Here is a 20,483-nt window from a genome sequence, read left to right as displayed (position 1 = left end):
TGTTGGACAAGATCACAAACAAAAGTGTGGGTTGTGATAAATAATTGAATATATAATCTAACTGCACTATGAAGATATAGAGGTATTGTAAGCAGGGCAGTTATCTGATCAGATTAACGTTTTTAAAAAGATCATTATTTGCAGAAGGCCAGAAGATTCGAATAAAGAGACAGTACGGCATCTCCTGAATGGCCCAGATGAGATAAAGTGGCTTGGATTAGAGTGGTAGCAACAATGGTGAAGATGAATGGACTGTTTCTAGTAAATATTCTGGAGGGAGGATCACTAGACTTAGTAATTTATTGCATGGGGAGTGGCAGAGAATAGATGGTGAGGAAGAAATGTCTGGAGAGGCTCCCAAGTCAGGGCTCAAGCGGCCCAGTGAACACTGGTGCCATTTTTGAAGATGGGAACAATTCAGGGATTATCGACTATGTTCAATTATATTCTTTTTCCAAAAGAAAAAGGAGCAGTTCTTGAATATTTTGTGAGTTGTAGAGAGGAAACAAAAGTGTAAAGTATAAACGCCACCTTCAGAGTACTTGCACCCTAAGCATTAAGCCCACTGTTGACACTTCCTTACCAGACTTTCTCAAACCACCAGTGGCTCTCCTATGATGCTATGGCTTACCTCACTACTAGGACTTATTCCTTCTCTTCCCTTCCACTGTGTGTATCTACATCTAATGTGTTTGTTATAATAGTTTAATTTGCTACACTTCTGAATTATCTCATCTCTCAAGGCTCAAATTGGTTCATCTTGAAAATTAGGTTCTTAAAGACAACTTTTAGGGGGAGTTTTTCTATAATCTTGGCAGTGAATGGATGATACCAGAGACCTTTACAATTTTGTCTTGCTATACTATTTGCTGTAACTCATCTACAAATATTTTGGTGACACTGTAATTACTGTCCCAACTTCTCCAGTTGGTGATTTGAAAACAAGAATTCACATAAAGAAAATGTGATCAATTTGATCCCTTGGAATCACCCTCTACATTACTTAGTAGTTAAAAACCAAGTGATCGAGATTTAGGGATAAATATTTATGTATAAGAATGTCCATTACAGCATTATTTATAATAGCCCAAACTTGAAATATATGTCCACTGATAGGGGAATGATTATATAAACCATGACATTATTAATCATGTTAAATGAATGGTGTAGGAAAATATGTATAAGTGAAAAAGCTGAACACATAACATAATAAATTTGTTTTTAAAATAGGATCATATGTGTTAGTGAAGAAAACCAGAAGGAGATATATTTAAACTTTAAAGTAATCTTAGGGCGGGAGGGATTAAGAGACTTTAAGATTGTTTTCTCCATATATTTCTATATTTTCTAAATTTTCTATAATATAATGAAATTCATATTTGTATATTCTCCATAATAAGATGTATAACTATATAGCTTTCAGAGATAGGTCTGACTTTACAGATTTAATGATCTGGAACCTTTTGCAATAGAGTAGAATAGAAACAAAAGTAGTCTTGAAAAGCATCAGTATTTCAGCCTGCCACTAAATAATTGACGAGTACTGCATGAGTTGCTATGGGGATGTAAATGGTATAAAAATGTGATTGCGGGCTTCCCTGGTGGCGCAGTTGTTGAGAGTCCGCCTGCCGATGCAGGGGACACGGGTTCGTGCCCCGGTCCGGGAAGATCCCACATGCCGCGGAGCGGCTGGGCCCTGGCTGCTGAGCCTGCGCGTCCGGAGCCTGTGCTCCACAACGGGAGAGGCCACAAAAGTGAGAGGCCTGCGTACCGCAAAAAAAAAAAAAAAAAAGTGATTGCTCACTCAGGGATCTTATGATCAAGTGCCTGCACTGCTGGATTTCCCTCTGGATTCAAACAGCCTAAAAACATACTAAGGACAGCTTTTACTTTCAGCTCTGAGCTTTTCCCTTTGAGGCACATCAGGAAATGAAAGGGCTCAGAGAGAGAGAAGAAAAAAAACACTGCCCAAACAACCGAAGTATCTGTGCAGCCTTGATACCATTTAAATTCTGGCTAAATTGAATGTTTTCCTCTCTCACACTTGTAGTATATTTCACATAATGTATTTATAGTTCTATCCAAGATTCTAGGATGGCATTTGTATGTAAGCTTAGTTGTTTTGAGTTACAGTCGTTATTTGTTTTTCATTCTTTACCAGTGATTTGTCACAATCACATTTTATGTTCCAAACATGGAAGGATTGTTGTCTTGTCTCTGAAAAGTACATTTTCCTATGTTTTGCAGTTATATATAGGTCAGCTCTATTCAGCTTATACGTGCCTTCGTAATGCCAGAATTGCCATTTCAAAACACAGAGAGCTGCCCAATGTGAAATTGTTTGGTGGCAGTTGCCCAAAAGGTTTTGTTGAACTAATTTATCTTTTTCATTTAATTCAATCAACTCAGCTATAAATGTTGTCCCTGATGAGGCTTCTGTTGGTATTTTTGTTGGCATATGAATAAAGACAGATGCTATGTTTAAAAAATGCTGTTCTTTAAAGATAAATTTATTGTAGGATGTTAAATTTGAAATGTTGTATTAATGTGAAAATGGGTTTTATTGATCCATCTGTATCTTCACCCCATGCTCCGTTTGTTTAACCACACACAGGTTTTTAAAAGATAGCAGCCTGGGTTTAAGTTTGTGGCTATAACAGATTGACGCTGGGATATTGTCCACATTACCATCAACCATCGAATATAATTGCCAATAAAATTGTTAGTACCAGGCTTCAGCAAGATTCTGATTGTCCTCTTTGTATCCACTTTCAATCTGGTCCCAGAAAGAATGACACTGGATAATGAATCAAGATTTAGAAATGGAAAAGTTTGGACATCTGGAGACTTCATTTATTTATTCACTAACACATTTACCGAGAAACTAATATGTGCTCAGAACTGCGCAGGGCACTGGGGATACAGAAGTAAGGAAGATGTTAAGAGAGTAGATCACATGTTAACAGTTCTTACCACAAAAAAAAATTGTAAAAAAAGAACTCAAGCCAAAAAACAACAAAAAAGTGAATAAGATATAAATAGTTTAATATTTATTAATTTTCTCACTAGGGAGTTAGCTCTGTGAGGGCAGAAATCTTGTCGCTGTCTGTCTCTGCTACATCCTTAGCAACTTCCACTTCTTAACTGGAAATAGAATCTCAAACTGGGCCTGATGTTTTGTCTCATGATATAGAAATAGAAGAAGAGCAGATCTCAAAATTTTTTTCTTCACGTGTCATGCCTGCGGAATGATATTCACAGGGAAGCCTCACTCATGGGAACACACATAGGAAAGCCTTGTCTTCCACTCAAGAAAGATTCCAGGAATAAAGCTGAGTGAGAGGCAAGTTTATAGAAATAAGCTTGAATCCTTCCTAATGTTTTTAAAAAGAATAAATCACATGAAACCTCAAATATCTGATGGTACACTTCACAGGTAATGACGCTGTGATCGAGACTTCAAGTGGAAGGCCACTGTGGTGGGCCACCATACCTTGACAGATCTATTTTGATGTTCAAATGCTTTGGGGTTAGGATGGTTAATTGAAGGATTTATCAGTTGTAACACTCCCCCCACTATGTCATTACTGCAAAGACAGTGCAAATTGCAAGGGTCACAAAGAATCAGTTCTCAGGATTGTCATTTTGAACATTTTTATCCCATGATAGCAGTTGGGAATCAAATCAGTGGATTCATCTGTCTTCTAAAACTAAATATAGTGATTGATTTGTCTTAAAATAAAAAATAACCAGCTCCTGCTGAATGAACTTGGTTGTTAAGTAACCAACAAGAGGCAGAATGGTGTTCTGCAAAGAGAACAGATTTGGGGACCTGGATCTACTCACCACTAGCTGAGAGGCCTTGGGTAAACCATTTAACCTCTCCAGGACTCTCTAGGTCCCATTTATAAAATGTTGCCAATAATATTTGTCTTACTGATCTCCGGGCTTGACATGAAAATCATTTGGGAAAAGGAATGTGAAAGTTCTGTTCACTGTAAAATTGCTATCATTTGTATTCTTAACCCACTGGTGATACCACTAGTCACTTGGAAATCAGTCCACAAATGGCTGATCTCATTGATGATAGTAGCATAATTGCCCTGTGACCAACCCACTTCGTCCCTACCAAGCATTCCAGACATTTCAGTGCAGAAACAAGGTCTCTGGGAAAAAGTCAAAAGGAGACTGATCAGAGGAATTCCACTGGCCCTTCCCAGGGCCCTGTGCACAAAATGGTCCCCTGTGCATTGTTATTTTGCAGTGTTTGCCGATGTCCAGTTTCCAAGACCACAAACATTCTGATAACTGGGTGATGATGAGCAGAGACAGAGTGAGTGTGATGTTTTACCAGTTTTCTAGTGTAAAGGCCTCTGTATCTCATGCATGGGATTACAGTGTTCAGTGGCTACTCTTTGAGTTAAATATGCAAATAAATTATGCAGAGACTGATTTTTTTTAAATGCTGAGGAATGACATCAACCAGCAAATTTTTTTTCAGGGCTACACGCATTGATGGTTTTGCCTTTGTTACATGGGTAAGACAAGGTGATTCTAGGTTCTGACCTGAGCCCACAGCCCTACCACTGTTCAGATTCCGTGTCAGAGTTTTGTGCTTCACAGTGACTGGATTAGGTCTCGGCACACAGCCCTGGCATGGAAGAAAAAGTTGGGCAGTGCTAGCTGGTTAGAAGGTAGAGAATAGGGACAGGATCATTCCACTTTCAGTGTTTGTGTTTTTGCTCATCTTAAGCAACTGGCCATAAAAAATATATAGTATACAGCCCTGTTCTCAGGTATTTAAATTTTAATCAGTAGTCAAAGCTAACACTAGAAAAAGTTTTAGGAATACTTTAAACAAAGTACATATTATATAACAGAAACAAGAAAATCAATTCACTAAATCAATAAAGTGTGCTCAAATTTTCCACTGAGTTGACTGAACTGAATAAATAATCCAATTGCTTTGATTACCTGTAGTCTCAACCAGAAAGTACTGAATTAGGACATTGCTTCTTTGTGAATATCCAAAACTCCTGAGTACTGAGATTGTTGGAAAAAAACTGAGAGCCTATTGGAACTAATGGGTTCAATTTATTTAAACTTACAATTATCAAACTTATTCTATATGCCTGAAGTTTACTGCACAGGAGATATAGTTATAAGTTATTCCTCTTGCATAGCAAGGATGTAGGAAAATCAGAGCCCTCATACACTGCTGGTGGGAATATAAAATGGTGCACACACTTTGGAAAAATGTCTCATAGTCTCTCAAACAATTAAACATAGAATAATTACCATATGACCCTGCAATTCCACTCCTAGGTATATACCAAAGAGAAATGAGAACATATGTCTGCACAAAAACTTGTGCACAAATGTTTATAGCAGCATTATTCACAATAGCCAAAAGATGGAAACAACCCAAATGCCCATCAACAAACGAAATGGATAAACAAATTGTGATATATCCATACAATGGAATATTATTTGGCCATAAAAAGGAATGAAATACTGATACGTGCTACCATATGGATGAAGCTTGAAAACATTGTTCTAAGTGAAAGAACTCAGTCACAAAAGACCACATATCATATGATTCTATTCATATGAAATGTCCACAACAGGGAACTCTATAGAAATAAAATATAGATTTGTAGTTGCTTAGGGCTGGGAGATATAGGGGCTCTTTCAGCAGTGGAGGGAGGTGGCTAAAGGGTATAGGGATTTTTGGGGGGTGATGGAAAATGTTCTAAGATTGTGGTGATGATTGCACAACTCTGAATATACTAAAAACTATTGAATTATACACTTAAATAGATGAATTGTGTAGTAAGTGAACTATATCTTTATAACACTGTTATTTAAAAATAAAACAATACATGGTAAATAATATATATTCAATTAAAAAATAAAGAAGCCATACATAGCCACATAGGCAAAAGAGTGCCATGAAGACGATATCCTTAGGAAAATTTAATATACATAAAAATTAATTGTACCATTTATTATCACTCATTGGAACCCTAGCATTTAACAGTGCCTTACAAATAATACAAACAAACATCAGTGCTTGTTGATAATGATAATGATGGTGGTGGTGGTGATGTTGACTTTCATGATGATGATGATGGTGACAGAGACAATTACGACTGCGTCTCCACAAGCTTCGGACATTTAAAAATATCTCCATTAGGTTTTTCCTGATGCGAGGCAGTTAAACCAAATTCCAGCTGCAGGCGCACCATGATTCTGTAAAGGGAAATGTTACATTTTTCTTAGGAGTCAATGGCTTGTATGTTTGTAGCCACAGGAAGCTTATCAAACACTGAGGTCAGCCACTTTCCCATGAGAAGTCCAGAAATTTCATAATACCATAAATTACTTTCACTTTCTGACTTGCTTTAGAGAAGTAGAGAACTTTTCATACAGCTTAAAAATAAACATCTGACCCTCACCCTGCCATGGACACATTCTTAATGCTTCTCTGATCAGAAAATATCTTACCTCTAAAAATCTATTCTGATTCTTTTATTAACAATTGAAAAATCTTGGCCAATGCAAACAGCATCATGGATTATTCTTAATTCAAAAACTGTCCAAGAAAAAATAGGAAAGGCTGCAGCAAATAGGCATGGTTTTAAGATATCAAAGCCCTTCTTTTGTACTATTATGTGATCTTGTTCTGTTCTAATAAGAATGTTTTTTCATCTTCATACTTGTACAAAATTGGCTCCTCTGTGAACAAAAATATAAGCTATATCCTTGGCTTCCCATGAAATTTTAAGGGGAATTCAGAAAAATTTCCTTGGCTACCTTTGCTAGTCCTGGCCACCTACTAGAAATAAGCTAAGGGTTGATTCATTCTGCTTTCCAGATAGAGAATAATAAAGGAGGAGAAAAAGAGAGGAGTAATGTTCATTGGGGGCCTATAGCATTCTAGGTTATATGTTATCTCATTTATTCATTCATTCACTCACCATAAACTTTTATGGAGCGTGTTATATGTCATGGAAATTGCTAAATGCTTGGGATAGAATTATGGGTAAGACCATGTCCTTGCCATCAAGAAGCCCATGCTCATACAATGACAGCCCGCTGTGGCAATGCCTCCATAGAGGCATTAACAAAAAACTACCTAGGCACAGAGGAGTAAAAACCCTTCAAGGCAGTTATCATTATCCTCATTTTTATTTTATTTTTATTTTTTTTTTGCGGTACGCGGGCCTCTCACTACTGTGGCCTCTCCGGTTGCGGAGCACAGGCTCCGGACGCGCAGGCTCAGCGGCCATGGCTCATGGGCCCAGCCGCTCCGCGGCATGTGGGATCTTCCCGGACCGGGGCACGAACCTGTGTCCCCTGCATCGGCAGGAGGACTGTGAACCACTGCGCCCCCAGGGAAACCCCTATTATCCTCATTTTTAAATAAGTAACTGACATCACACAAAGAACTTCCCTAAGGTCATACCTCTGTTATGACCCCACAGCCTGTCTTCTTTCACAATTCCATGCTGCTTTCAAGGGAAAGACCTATGTCCAACCCAACTGAATAGTGTAAAGCTTTGTTAGCAACCCAGTGAATCTGTTTGTTGCAGAATGCCAAGAGAATTCTTACTTTCATTGGATAATTGACTTTTTCTTGAATTATAAGAGCAGTTTCTTTAGTCCCTCGCTTTATTTAGTCTGCCTGGTAGCTAAATTCCTAACATAGTATCCTATTAATACACCTTGTCTCTCTTATCTACTAGTTTATACAAATATCTGTGTATGGCCGTATGCATAATTCCATGATAATATGAAAAAATGCATCCTATGAAAATCAAAAGATTCTCCCACAGCTGTAAAAATTCACACTGAAATACAAGCAAACTATAGACAAGTGTTGCTCAAGATACACAGGTAAAAGCTTAAATGGAAACATACAGTTGAAACAAGTGAAGAGGAAACTTTGTGCAGTGCAAGCACTTAATGCACATGTGAGGCACTGGAGATAGATTTGGGAAGAGTGGTGTTTGAAAGTGAGGAGGGGAAATTGTGGTTAGTAAGCAAGGGGCTGAATGCACTGCGAGGTTTCACAACATCTTAAGATGATAAGTAGTCCCTGTATTTGAATAGCTTTGGTATGGGCCACTTGCAAAAACATTCAATATTTCCCTTCTAAGATATAGTAAGCCAAAATATATATGTGGAAAGTTCACTAAGTCATTGGTAAATAATCCAGTGTTGACTTTTAATTTAGAAATAACTGGCCAAATTGATCCCAGCCTTCCCAACTACAATTTTCCCCCTGCAGAGTACATTGATTTGTATTACCTTTTTGTTTTCTCTCATTGTTTGTCTTTCTTTTTATTATTTTATTTTCCTACTAGTGTAATATATGACTGGGAATATTGAATTTTCATGATTTTATGTATTTCGAGCCCATAAATTCCCTTTTGTTGTCATCTTTCCAGATTGAGGCTTCATCTTTTTCTGTTCACATTATTAACATAATCGTTTTATTGATGTGTAACATACAGAAAAGTGCACAAATCCCAGCTGTACAGCATGATGAATTTTCACAAAATGACCACAGTGATGTCGTCAGCACCCAGATCCAGAAACAGAACATTGCTTAGCACCCCAGGAGCCCCCCTCATGCCCCTTTCCACAGTCATGCCTCCTCCCCGCCACCCCTGGCCACTGCCCCAGGAGAACCATCATTCTGCTTCCTAACACCAAGTATTAGTTTTGTCTGTTTTTGAATTTAATATTAGTGTAATCCTATAGAATTTTTGTTTGGTGTCCGACTTCTGTTGTTTAAAATTGTGTTTCTGAGATTCATTGCCTGAGTGATACTTAGATTATCCTAATCTGCAATACAGTATTTCGTCGTGTGCCTACCACAGTTTATCCGTTTTACTATTGATAGACACTGAGTTGATTTCCAGTATGTGGCTGTTGTGAATAGTTCTGGTATGAGCATTCCAGTTCACGTCTTCTGATGAATATATGCATGGATCTTTGCCGTGTATACACCGAGAAGTAAGATTTTGAGGTCTCCAGATCTGCAAATATTCAGCTTCAGCAAATACTGCCAAATAGCGCTATTTTACCCAAGTGATTGTATGAATTTACATTCCCGCAGCAGCGCATAAGAGTTATAGTTTCTCATCAAAACGTTGAATTGTCAGTCTTTTAAATTTTAGTTATTCTAGTGCTGTGGAATTTGAATTTGAATTTTTCTAATGATTAATGAGATTGAGCACTTTTTCATATGTCTGTTTGGCCATTTTAATATCCTCTTTTTTGAAGTACCTGTTAAAGTCTTTACTTATTTTCCTGTTGAGTCATCTTTTTTATTGATTTGTGGGAATTCTTTGTATATTAGGTACAAATCCTTTGTCAGATACATGTTTTACTAATATATACTTTCTCAGTCTGTGACTTGCCTTTTCACTCTCTTTATGGTCCTTAATTTTAATGCAATACAGTTTATCAATTTTATTCCTTTATGGTTAATAATTTATACATCTTGTTTCCAAAATCTTTGCGTATCCCAAGATCATGGAGGTACCTTCTTTTTTCTGAGAGCTTTAATGTGTAAGTTTTCACATTTAGATCTACAGTCAATCTGGAACTGGGGGAGGGGAGAGTATGATGTTAAATAAAAGTCAAGATTTGGTTTTCTGTTTGTCCATGTGGATGTCCAACTGAGGTGCTAGGTGACGTTACTTTCCTCCAAATTGAGTTACTCTATCTTCTGGTAGTTTGATAGAGTTGGGGAAGTTCACTTTAGTTGAATTAGGGCTGAGGTGATTTGAAACTCATCTGCCATTTTGTACAACTCCATCGACCTTAGTTTGCCCCTTCCCAACGGATGAACTCTACAAAGGTCTAACTGAGACTGTATCCCAAGACCCTTTCCTCTTTTCTTTCCTTGCTTCCATTTTTTATCAAAGTGTAATTTATATACAGTAAAATTTACTCTTTTTAGTATACAGTTCTGTAAGTTTTGACAATACAGATAGTTGTGTAACTTCCATCACAGTTAAGATATTGATATATCAACTCCAGAATGGTTCTTCCTTCTTGAACTTTGAGTTTTCCCTACTTAGTTCCATGAGACTGCAGAAAACTCTGCTGTGCTTTTCAGAAACATTCTGCTTAGTTTCCTATTCTCTTATATACTCTTCTCCTTTCTACTTCAAGTGTTCACTCATGGAAAGAGCTTTGGAGTCAAACAAATCTGGGCTGCAATGTCAACTCTGCTACTTGTTAACTATGTAACAGTGAATCTGAATCCGTCTCCTTACTTTCAAATAGGACACTAAGAACAACTATTTTCACAGTTTTCTTTTTAATTAGATAACAGATATCAAGTACCTTGCACATAGTAGGTATTCAACAGATTATAGATATCATTATGTGATACATTATCCTTTCTCTCAGAGCTATAAAATATACTCATCTCTTAGAAATAATGGAGAAGAGGTAGGGTAGGTGGTCCCTGGAAAGCAGTACCTTTCTCTGGGAAACCCATTAGATGCTGAAAAGGGTGAACATGATTGAACTTATTTTATTCACAACCATAACAAGGTCATTCACAGATACTGAGACATATACAATACATTTTTTCCCTTAAAAGGCCATAGAATTCTACATAAACCATCTGAATTGGAGGGATCTTAAAAATCTATTCCAAATGCTTCATGTTACAGATGAAAAAATTGAGGGGCCAAGAGTGCTTAAATGACTTGGTCAAGGTCAATTCACTCATTAGTATTTACTTAAATTACCCAAATTCCCTGAGATTACATATTTATTCTCTTCTAAAATACTCCTAGCTCCCATATTCAGCTATAAATGCAAAACAGAGACAATTCACAAGAGACAATTATTAATGTTTTATTGTTACTGACACATTTTGACTAAAACCCATAGATCTATTTTTAAATATTTTATTTCAATTATCCCTACACAAGTTATGTGACTTCCTGCCAACTAAGACTGAAATAGCTTCTTACCATTCCTTTCCCATTCCAAGGATTATATCCTGTAGTGTTTCATTCTTCTATTATTAAGAAATATTCTGCCTTATCCTCCAATGCACAAGACTGAAAGGAACTCATGTAAACCCACAGAAGGCAGCTCTCTTCAGGTTTACCAAGTGAACAGGAGCACAGGGGGACCTCTATCGTTCTGGACACTGGATGTACAGGTGACCAGGTATATCCCTGGCACTCTGCCCTATGGGTAGGGACAGATTACCAGCACCTCTACCACCCTCATGCTTTCTGGCAAAGGTGGTACTTTGAGAATAATTTTTTGGTAAGTCCCTTTGTTCAGCACATCTTTCAGCATTGTGTGTTCTGCTAATACACAGATAAGCTTGAATCCCATATGGACTGAACAACTTGGAAGAGTTTCATGATCACAGAGCACACGGTCATCTCATAAAACCCTCTACCTCACACTAGGGTTCTCAAGGGCTCCTCCAGGAACACTCTTCACATGAGTGACTCTTTCTTAGAAATATATTTTCAGCCTAGATTTCTCCTCTTCAGAGACACCATCCCTCACCATTCAGTGGCCCTCCAGTGGCCCTCTATCACATCACGCTCTTTTATTTACTCACTATTGGAAACATGTATGCTATCTGTACTTCATCAAAATGTAAGCTCCATGAAAGCAGAGTCCTTGCTCCTCCCTGTGTGTCCCATCCTGGCTTAGAGAACTCACTCAATGAATAAATGAATGTGGACATGTATCCTTCCCATACACCCATCAGGCTGGGTCAGCCCCTGGATTTGAATACTGGCTTCATTACTTACTAGCTGGGTGAATTTAGGCAAATGTCTTAAACACAACAAACTTCTCAGTGCTTCTCCTAAGTTAAGAACATGTATCTCACTAGGTTGTAGTAATAAATGAGATAGATGTGTGCAAGGAGTTTAGCACAGGGCCTGGCACTAAAAGCCCTTATTACACAGTAGTTATTAATATCTCCATAATGAGAGCAGGGCATGTTATAGAAGAGTCATGGGGGATTTTTTAGTATAAATATTCATGTTCAAATCAAAGGATCCTAGCTCGACTGTACAAGGCAAAATTATAAATTAATGAAAACCTGGTTCTTCTTGCTGACTCCATAAAGTTATTCATTTTTATAAAGGATCCCTAATTTAACCTTTGCAATAACTCCCTGTTATAATAAGTTATCATTTGAGACCCTCCCCTTTATCCAATGCCTTGGTGCCCGTTTGAAAAATGGCATCTTTCTGTGAACGCTTGTGTTAAGTTTTTTTTTTTTTTTTTGCGGTACGTGGACCTCTCACTGCTGGGGCCCCTCCCGCCACGGAGCACAGGCTGCGGACGTGCAGGCTCAGCGGCCATGGCTCACGGGCCCAGCCACTCCGCGGCATGTGGGATCTTCCCGGACCTGGGCACAAACCCGTGTCCCCTGCATCGGCAGGCGGACTCTCAACCACCGCGCCACCAGGGAAGCCCTGGTAGGAATTTTAAAGTAGAATTGTCACCACTTTTTTCAAGTATGTACTGTCAATATTTTTCCATTTGTGTAACCTAGGAAGGGGCTAGTTTCTGTTTGTCATGCTACTGAATGGCTTTAGGTAGATGTTTCCTAAGGGTTTTAAGAAAATCCCTCCTCTTGGAGGACTAGAAAGCTTATTGAAAGGAGAGAAATTCCTCCTTCCTTTTTTATTACACCTTGATTCTCCCATAGTGAATGCTTTCATATAAAACCCAAATTCCCCCACATGCCTGAGAAGATAGTTCCATCAAAGGAGCAATAAATAGCACCTGGCTGTTTGCCACTGGCTGGGAAGGGGACTGCGGTAGGGAAACGGGCTCATTTACCTCACACCGTCCAGCTGTCTCTCCCAGCCCCTCTTCCTTCATCTCGGGTCATTCCTTTCCTAACTATGTCTGGTCTAGACTTAGCTTTGCCTGCAGAGAATTTCAGCAACTGCCTCTGAGCCAGGTCAGTCAGAATCTATGTGTTGGGTACTGAATAAAAAGCTTAAAGGGATCCAGTGAGTAATGGTTCGCCCAGGCATCTATTTGAAGTTGCAAGGTCGCTGACAGTAGAGAAAAATCTTAAAACAAGGAGTGAGAGCTTCATCACCTTTCTGTCCTTCCATTGTAAATCTGAAAATAGAAAGTATATCTGAAGACAAACTCTACACTTAGTCACTTTGCTATTCACTTTGTGGTTTCTCTCAGAAGCCTTTTTATCTCTTTCTCACTAACAAGGTAGTTCATAAACATATGCAGAGACTCTACAGACAAAACAAAAAATTTTCCCCTGATCCCTGATTTCTTTATTTTTTCTTTATTCATTCCCAATTTTAAAAATAAAAACACTGAGGGAGTTGGGACCAGGGAAAGGGAAACCAGGCAGATAAACACTGACTCTGCCAGAGGGTTTGAGGAAGGTACTGTGAATTCTTTTCCCTGCAAGTTTAAATCTCTTGGTTTGTTCGTTTACAACCCAGGCGAATAACTCCTTGCTTTCTTCTAGTCTATGCCTTAGTTGAAGCCTGAGAGTCAAGAATGGGAGGCCTATGTGGGATGGGTACTGTAATCTACATCAGCAACTGAATGTAGGGAACTTCTTTGAAGGTGCAAATTCCTGGGCACCGGACTGGAGGTCATGTCATATTTTTTACAACAGCTCTCCCAGAAGATTTTGATAGGTGGCCAGCCTAAGAACCTCTGTTCTAGGGGGACAGTACACCATAAGTGCCATGAAGCCAGGTACGATGGTTATTTGTTCATTGGCATATCCCCAATATGTTCCTGGCACATAGAGAGGAGCAGGGCTTGGAGCGGAGCCCTCTCACTTGACCCTCACATGTGCCCAGGGCTCAGTGATTTGGAAAAGAATGCTGCATCCTTATCTCAGTGACTCTCAACCTGGCAACACTGTAGATTCACCAGGGACAGTTGAGAAACACATATGCCTGGGTCCCAGCCCCCCAGATCCTGATTAGGTTGAGCTAGGTACTCTAGATGCATGACAATACAACAGTTGTTTGGACGAGTGCATTTGGGGCAAGTAGGAAGAGGTGGTTGAGGTTGGTGGAGGGGAGCTGAAGACAGCCTGAGTGAGTGCTCAGGAATAAGGAAATGGATGGCACCTTGGCTTGCTGACCAATTTACAGGTCCTCAAGGTTCCCCAATCCCTAGTTTGCAAACCAGCCTTCGTCAGATGGATACAAACCATAGATAACATGCTAGGCAGGTTTTTGTTTTGTTTTTTACCTGTGAAAACTGAAATGAGAATCTAGGAATCCAGGATCAATTTCCAGCAGTGTGATTCCAAGCCAGTCCCTTAAACTCTATGAACTTCTATTTTCTTCCAATGCGAAATGGCAAAGGGTGGGGTGGGGGAAAGCAAGGTATGTTCTTAAGGTCCACTTGAGCCCATTATTCTACTAAATGAAAGGCAAACGTTAAAACCCAGAATTGCATTTTCCATTAGCATCCCTTGTTACATCGTGTTGGGGCAGGTTTAGGGGTGTGATGGTGATTTACTGTCCCAGGTAATTATTTCTTTGGCCCTTCTTATATTTAATATTTATTGCTGTGTTTCAAGTGCAAGAGAGTTAACTCTAGATTATCTACCAATACTTTTCTATAATTATTTGTAATCCTCCAGAGCCTCCTCTTCTACCTGTTAGCCAAGTTCCTGACAATCAACAGCAGAAAACTTTGGACAAATGTTCCAAAAAGACTTTGAGAGTCTGAGGCTTAGAAGGTTTTGAGCGTGAGCTTAGAGAAGGCAGTGTCTCTGACTATGTTCTGAAGCCTGTTGTCTTTGATCGTTGGCATTGGTAGTACTCCCTGCTTTGTACTAACTATACCACCTTCTCCCCTCCATTATTTAGAAGAATTCAGGGACTGACTCTGTAATAATTGTATTTGTTTTCTTTAAAATGCAAATGCACAGTATCTATTTATATCTCTGCTTTATTTCCCCTTTACGGTCCTAACCAACAACAGTACCTGAGGAAGAAATTGTATTTAAAAATATGTAGTTCCACGTTAACTAAAATGTATTCCACTTATGTTTCCATCCTCCTTTTATACCAGGTATCATTAAAAAGTTTCAAAATCATCCAATCGAATTCATAGGGATTGGTGATCACCAGAGGTTCACAAGTGGACATCTGATTGCTTAGCTGTGAGTAGAGTTTATGTGCTCTTACTGGGGAGGGGCTCTGATCTTAGCAGTTACATGGCCTCTCTGCCTGATTTTCTAAATTCTTGCACCTAAAGATGCATTGTGTGGAACCAAGCTTTCTGCTATGCTCCTCAGAGTTTACTTACCAAGTAATCTAACAAGTTTGGAAGGAATTGTTTTCCTGCTTTGTAATCTGATTTTTTGCTTTATTTTTAATTTTTTCCTGCATATATAATGTCTTAAGCAAAACTGTCCCCAATCAATAATGAAGTTCTCACTTCCCAAGAAGAATGTTGCTGACTTGAGAGAATAGAGAGATGATGAGTCAGTCTTCAGGGTGAGGAAGCTCACCTTTGAACAGACACCGATGATTTCAGGAGGAAATACCCCTCACTCTCAGCAAATCCTGCCTACCTGGGAGAACTTCCACCAGCAGAAGGTCTACCTGGGGAACAGAAAGAGGGGATTTCAGAAGGTAGATGGAGAAGCTAAAGGAAACTTCACTCATTCGCAATTTTTCCGAGGTTGGCTCTAGTAGGGAGAAAAGTTTTGCTATGGCTGCCGTAGCAAAATACCACAGACTGGGTACATAGCAGATTTATTTTCTCACAGTTCTGGAGGCTGGAAGTTCAAGATCAAGGTGTCAGCAGGTTTGGTTTCTTCTAAGGCCTCTCTTCTTGGTCATCTTTTCCTGTGTCTTCACATGGGCATCCCACTGCCAGCACACATGTTTGGTGCCTCTCTCTCTCTCTCCAACATTTCCTGTTCTTAGAAGGGCAACAATCATATCAGACTAAGACCTACCCTAATGACTTCATCTTAACTTCATCACCTCTTTAATGATCTGGTCTTCAAATTTAGTTATATTCTAAGGTACTAGGGGTTAGGACTTCAACATATGCATTTGGGGGGAACACAATTCAGTCCATAATACCCCATCATCTTTTTTTCTCAGTATGCTGATTTTTAGTTTGTTGCACATGGACTGTTCTCCGATTCTCCTCTCCTGAACTCCCTTAGCATTTATATCACTCTTAAAATATTTGGTTTTCCTACAGTGTGTTGTAGCCCTTTGTGCACATCTCTCATTTCCCTATTACATTATATAATTTTTGAAGTTGAAGAGTGTGCCTTTTACATCTTTGGCAGCACTAGAGGAGGCTTTGTAAATGGTAAGCATTTAATAGTACTTATTAAATGACTGAATGAATACATGAATGGATAGATGAGAAGATGCAGTCTCTGAATCTATAATTTATTTGCTTTAAGACTACCTCCAAATGATGATTATTAGTGGTGCATTCTCCTCACTTGCTGCCTGGCCCCCGGCCCCCCAGAGGTGGAAATAAGTCAGAGCTGGAGAGAGGGACTGAAAGAAAGATATGATTAACTGATGGCAGGAGACTTACCTCGCTCCTCAAAGAGTTAGGAGACAGTAAATAGCATGAACCTGCTCCACATACAGTCACTCTTCTGTGAGAACACTGTTTGGGGAGCCAAGAGGGAAGGACAAGGAGTTTAGATTGGGACTTGCTAATTTAAGGGCCTGTGAGACAGCCAAGGGTGTGTGTCTAGAAAACAAGGGATATGCAAGTCTGAAGCCCAGGTGAGAACTAGAGATAGAGATTTTCACAGTCATAACCTATACATAGGAATTAAAACCGTGAGAGTGGATGACGCCACCCAGAAAGATTGTGGAGGGAGAGGAGCAGTGGTTTAAAAATGCACCAGAAATTTCATGTAGAAAGTTTTCCTGCTAAATAACAGGAGAGGAACCCTCCCAAGAGGAAGAAATCTAAATGCTACTTCTAATGAGGGTTTGTAAGAACATGTGTATTAGCTAATGTGGATATCTATCTATTTCTCTCTCCACTTATTCCTTTGGTCCTATTTTATTCCTCCTTCTGTCCTCTCCTTTAGGGGCTATGCCCCAAACCATTCCTGTGGGGCTTGCCCTACCCAGCTTTGCTCCCCTCTAGCTAACTTCACGCATGAGCATGTGTTTGACTCCCCAGCTGCATGCCCAGGGATGTCATACATCAACACTTTCCTTTAGGACCATTTTCTTCATCACAGTCAGAGCTGATCAGACTGCACAGTGGGGGAACCCCAGTATTAGACTCCTTAATGTCCAAAGAGACAGAAGGCCGGTCCTTTTTAGGGTCAGGAGGCTGGGACTCCGTTGCCATGGAACATCATCTCGTCCAGACAGTCAGTAAAGGACTTAGTCGGGGGGAGCGTACCTCCTTTGCACTGAACGCCCTCCTTAGTCCATTGTTCCCTGCTGGTCACCCCATACCTCCTGTGCCCTCAAGAAGGCATTGGTGGTATTTTCGTGTTTCATGCCCAGGCCAGAATGGGGGCTAATGAGGCATGGAGGGCCAGTCCATGAGTTGTGGTGGCCATAACAAACTTCTCCTCTCTGGGCCCCACTATCAAATATCATTTCTAATCGGGCCATGTTTACCTCAGCACTGAATTTCCCAATTTTTTCCTGCTGAGTTTGATGCAAACAAAATGGGGAAAGCTATTCATTCATTTCTCTTTTATTTTCTAAAGTGTCATTTCTTTTCCTTGCTTGTTTTTCTTTCTCCATTGGTTCTCTTTCTTTAGCAGAAACCCTTGATCTTTCTTTGGATTGTCTGATTATTAGCAGAAGAGGCCATCAGAGGCCTGTAAGTTTCCTCCTCCTCTGCATACTCCCTTCCATTTCTTAAAAATGAACTTTGAGATATCAGATTTTTTCAAGTACCCCTCACTTCCATACTTTCCTCTTGATATTCTTCAAGTTGCCAGGAAAAAGATGCCATTTTTCGCTCAGTTACCTAAAATGCCAATGACACCTGTGTCAGTGATTTTTACATAAATTGCTGTTTGTATAAAATGAGAAAGGAGAAATTCTGAAGTCAAGAGAAAACAGCGCTGCAATCCATGAATGGTCTAGTGGGGTGTTCCAAGTGAATGGTGGCCAGTGGCCAGCAGAGGTGCCTCCTGACTGTGTTTCATTAATTTCAGTCAGCCATAGAATTTGGAGAGAAAGATAATTTTCCTATGAGCATGTAAAAGAAGTGCTTTGAGTTGTAAGGACCTAGCAGGCTTTGCCCTGTTTTAGAACAGCATAAATGGGTGTTTTTATAACCACTGTGGGCCAATATTTTTGGAGTCAGTGGAAGCTCCAGATAGAATGGAAAGAGAAGGGTTTTTTCTCTTCCTCTTTTCTTGAGTTTTGCAGAGCAATCCTCCCTGGACACCCTTGACAAAGTGTTCGGTCTCTTGTTTAGTTCAATGTGCCCATACTTGTTATAGCAGGATCTGAAGGGGGTCTTTCTTACACTAATAGTCTTTTCTACAGATTTCTGGTAGTGACTGTAGAATGAGGCTCATATGTGAAAAGATCTTGAATCCGCCTCATCTCACCCTGAGAAGACTGCTCTCAGGTCCTTGTCATGGGGTATAAAGAGGAAAATACACCGTGAGCCCAAGTGTGGTTAGGAATTGAGGGGACACAAGGAACATGGATTCTCATGGTCTTCCCAATTCTGGAAACTTTCATGATAAGGAAGGTAAGAGGACATTCCAGCATCACCATGTGCAGATTTTGTAATTTTGGCCAAGTGATGGTGTTTCCTTGGCCAGGGAATTGCACCTGGCGTTAAGGCCTTAACTGCACCATGGAGAACACCTTCCTGCCTAGCACAGCTATTGATGGAAAGAGGTTGTGTCAGGGTGGGCAAGCCAAGATCAGGGCACAGGTAGCAGGGAGAAAAACCAACAGTGGTGCCAGGAGCTCTTGTCTAGAACTCCTTTCCAGACTTTGATTTCAAAAAGCATGAGTGAGTACGCAGTAAAGAGGAAGAACTGATCCTGCTAATTAGCATTCAAACAAAACTATCAAAAGCCTGAGGTTCTAACTGTGACAGGGTTTGTACAGTTCAAGGACACAGACTCAGCTACGTCCAAACTTTGCTTTGGGATGTTCAACAAAACAAAGCTGTAAACATCTTGCACTAGTCCACGCAGCAGTCCTCCAATAGGATTTAAAGGCTCAATCTGGGGGGAAAAGACTGAGACATTTTCCTTCCTACTATTCTCTGTATCCCAAATCCAACTTAATGCCAAATTAAATCTAGGTTTTTTTTTAAATCGACTTTTACTGGAGGAAAAGGCAGAGCTGCATTCCCTGAAACAGCTATTTTAAGGCCCAACTTATTATTTGGGGGTTTTTCTCCTTCTTTTTGCTAATTCAAAACAAAATGTCTATCATTCATGCTAACACCAGCCTTTAAGAGCTGGAGACAAATGGAGTCTGAATATTCACGCCAGCGTGGTACAAATGAGCTGTGATTTCAGGATACTGGCTGTTTCTCTGACAGGGGAAAAGAGAGGTTGACTAGTTTAATATCTTTGGCTGAAAACACTTTGTTCAAGAGGGATGGAGACGGCCAACATTAATATCGAGTCCTGTTATTTAATGACCAAGAATGACATACTGTGGAATGGGGCATCCTGAGTTTGGGGAAAAGTGTGTTTATCATATCCAGAGGATGCAGAGAAGGAGTGAATACAAACATGCGGTGGTCCTGATGGAAGGAGCTCTTCTAAAAGCATTTTCTCCAAGTTCTTCAAAGAATTCCTCTAATAAGTGTATTATACCCATGATTGTGAATCTGATTCCATCACAGACTCACAAGATTTATAAACATAAAGACATTTGTTATAATGAGAGACTCTGGGGACATATCTACTGCCTCCCCCAGATTGCTGGCTAATGGTTTAGAAGTAAAACGTGCAGCTGTAAGTTGGGGTTGATGGAGGAGGCTTGTGACCCCTTTAGCACCATCTGTCCTTTCTCTTGTTCCTCAAACACACATATTCAGGTCACTTATTAGTTTATTCACTCTACAGCTATATATTGAATTGGAACTTCTCCATCCAGGGCTGTATTAGATCTGGGCTGCATTAACAATTCTGGTGTTCCTCCATTCCTTCCTATAAAATGGACTCTTTTTTTTTTTTTATTCAATGCAATGAAAATTTAGTGACTCAGATAATATATTCATTGACGTAAATTGTGATTTCTGATACTTTATTCTTCATTGTCCTCATCTTGACAAAGAGTCATAATACTTTACATTTCTCTGCCCTCTCATCCACCCATCATTCTAATTATGTGGTTTATAGGCAAAACACTGCAGTGTTTTGTAATTCTACTTTTCTGAAAATCTTTTTGAAGAATGATGCTTAATCGCTCCCTTCCTTATTTGTTTCCTCAATTCTGGTTTCCGTGAAGAACTTT

General features: G+C 39.6%; 1 protein-coding gene across 6 annotated transcripts in view; it reads left to right on the top strand.

The window, feature by feature from the left end:
* Window positions 1-20,483, top strand: part of CALD1 (caldesmon 1) — a 181,046-nt gene that overhangs the window by 51,005 nt on the left and 109,558 nt on the right. For 5 of the 6 annotated variants that reach the window (XM_027101856.1, XM_027101855.1, XM_027101854.1 and 2 more), the window contains one exon: window positions 15,097-15,187. The exons of the other annotated variant lie outside the window; for it this stretch is intronic. The gene's annotated coding sequence lies outside the window, so the exon portion shown is untranslated. Of the gene's footprint in view, window positions 1-15,096; window positions 15,188-20,483 lie in introns of those variants that run through there. 6 annotated transcript variants of the gene reach the window in all.

The sequence above is a fragment of the Aethalodelphis obliquidens genome, unplaced genomic scaffold (assembly GCF_003676395.1).
Source record: "Aethalodelphis obliquidens isolate GAN/ISIS:26980383/991018 unplaced genomic scaffold, ASM367639v1 scaffold5, whole genome shotgun sequence".
NCBI lineage: Eukaryota > Metazoa > Chordata > Mammalia > Artiodactyla > Delphinidae > Aethalodelphis > Aethalodelphis obliquidens.
Note: the sequence above shows the minus strand (reverse complement) of the source record. Positions and strands in the feature narration are given on the sequence as shown.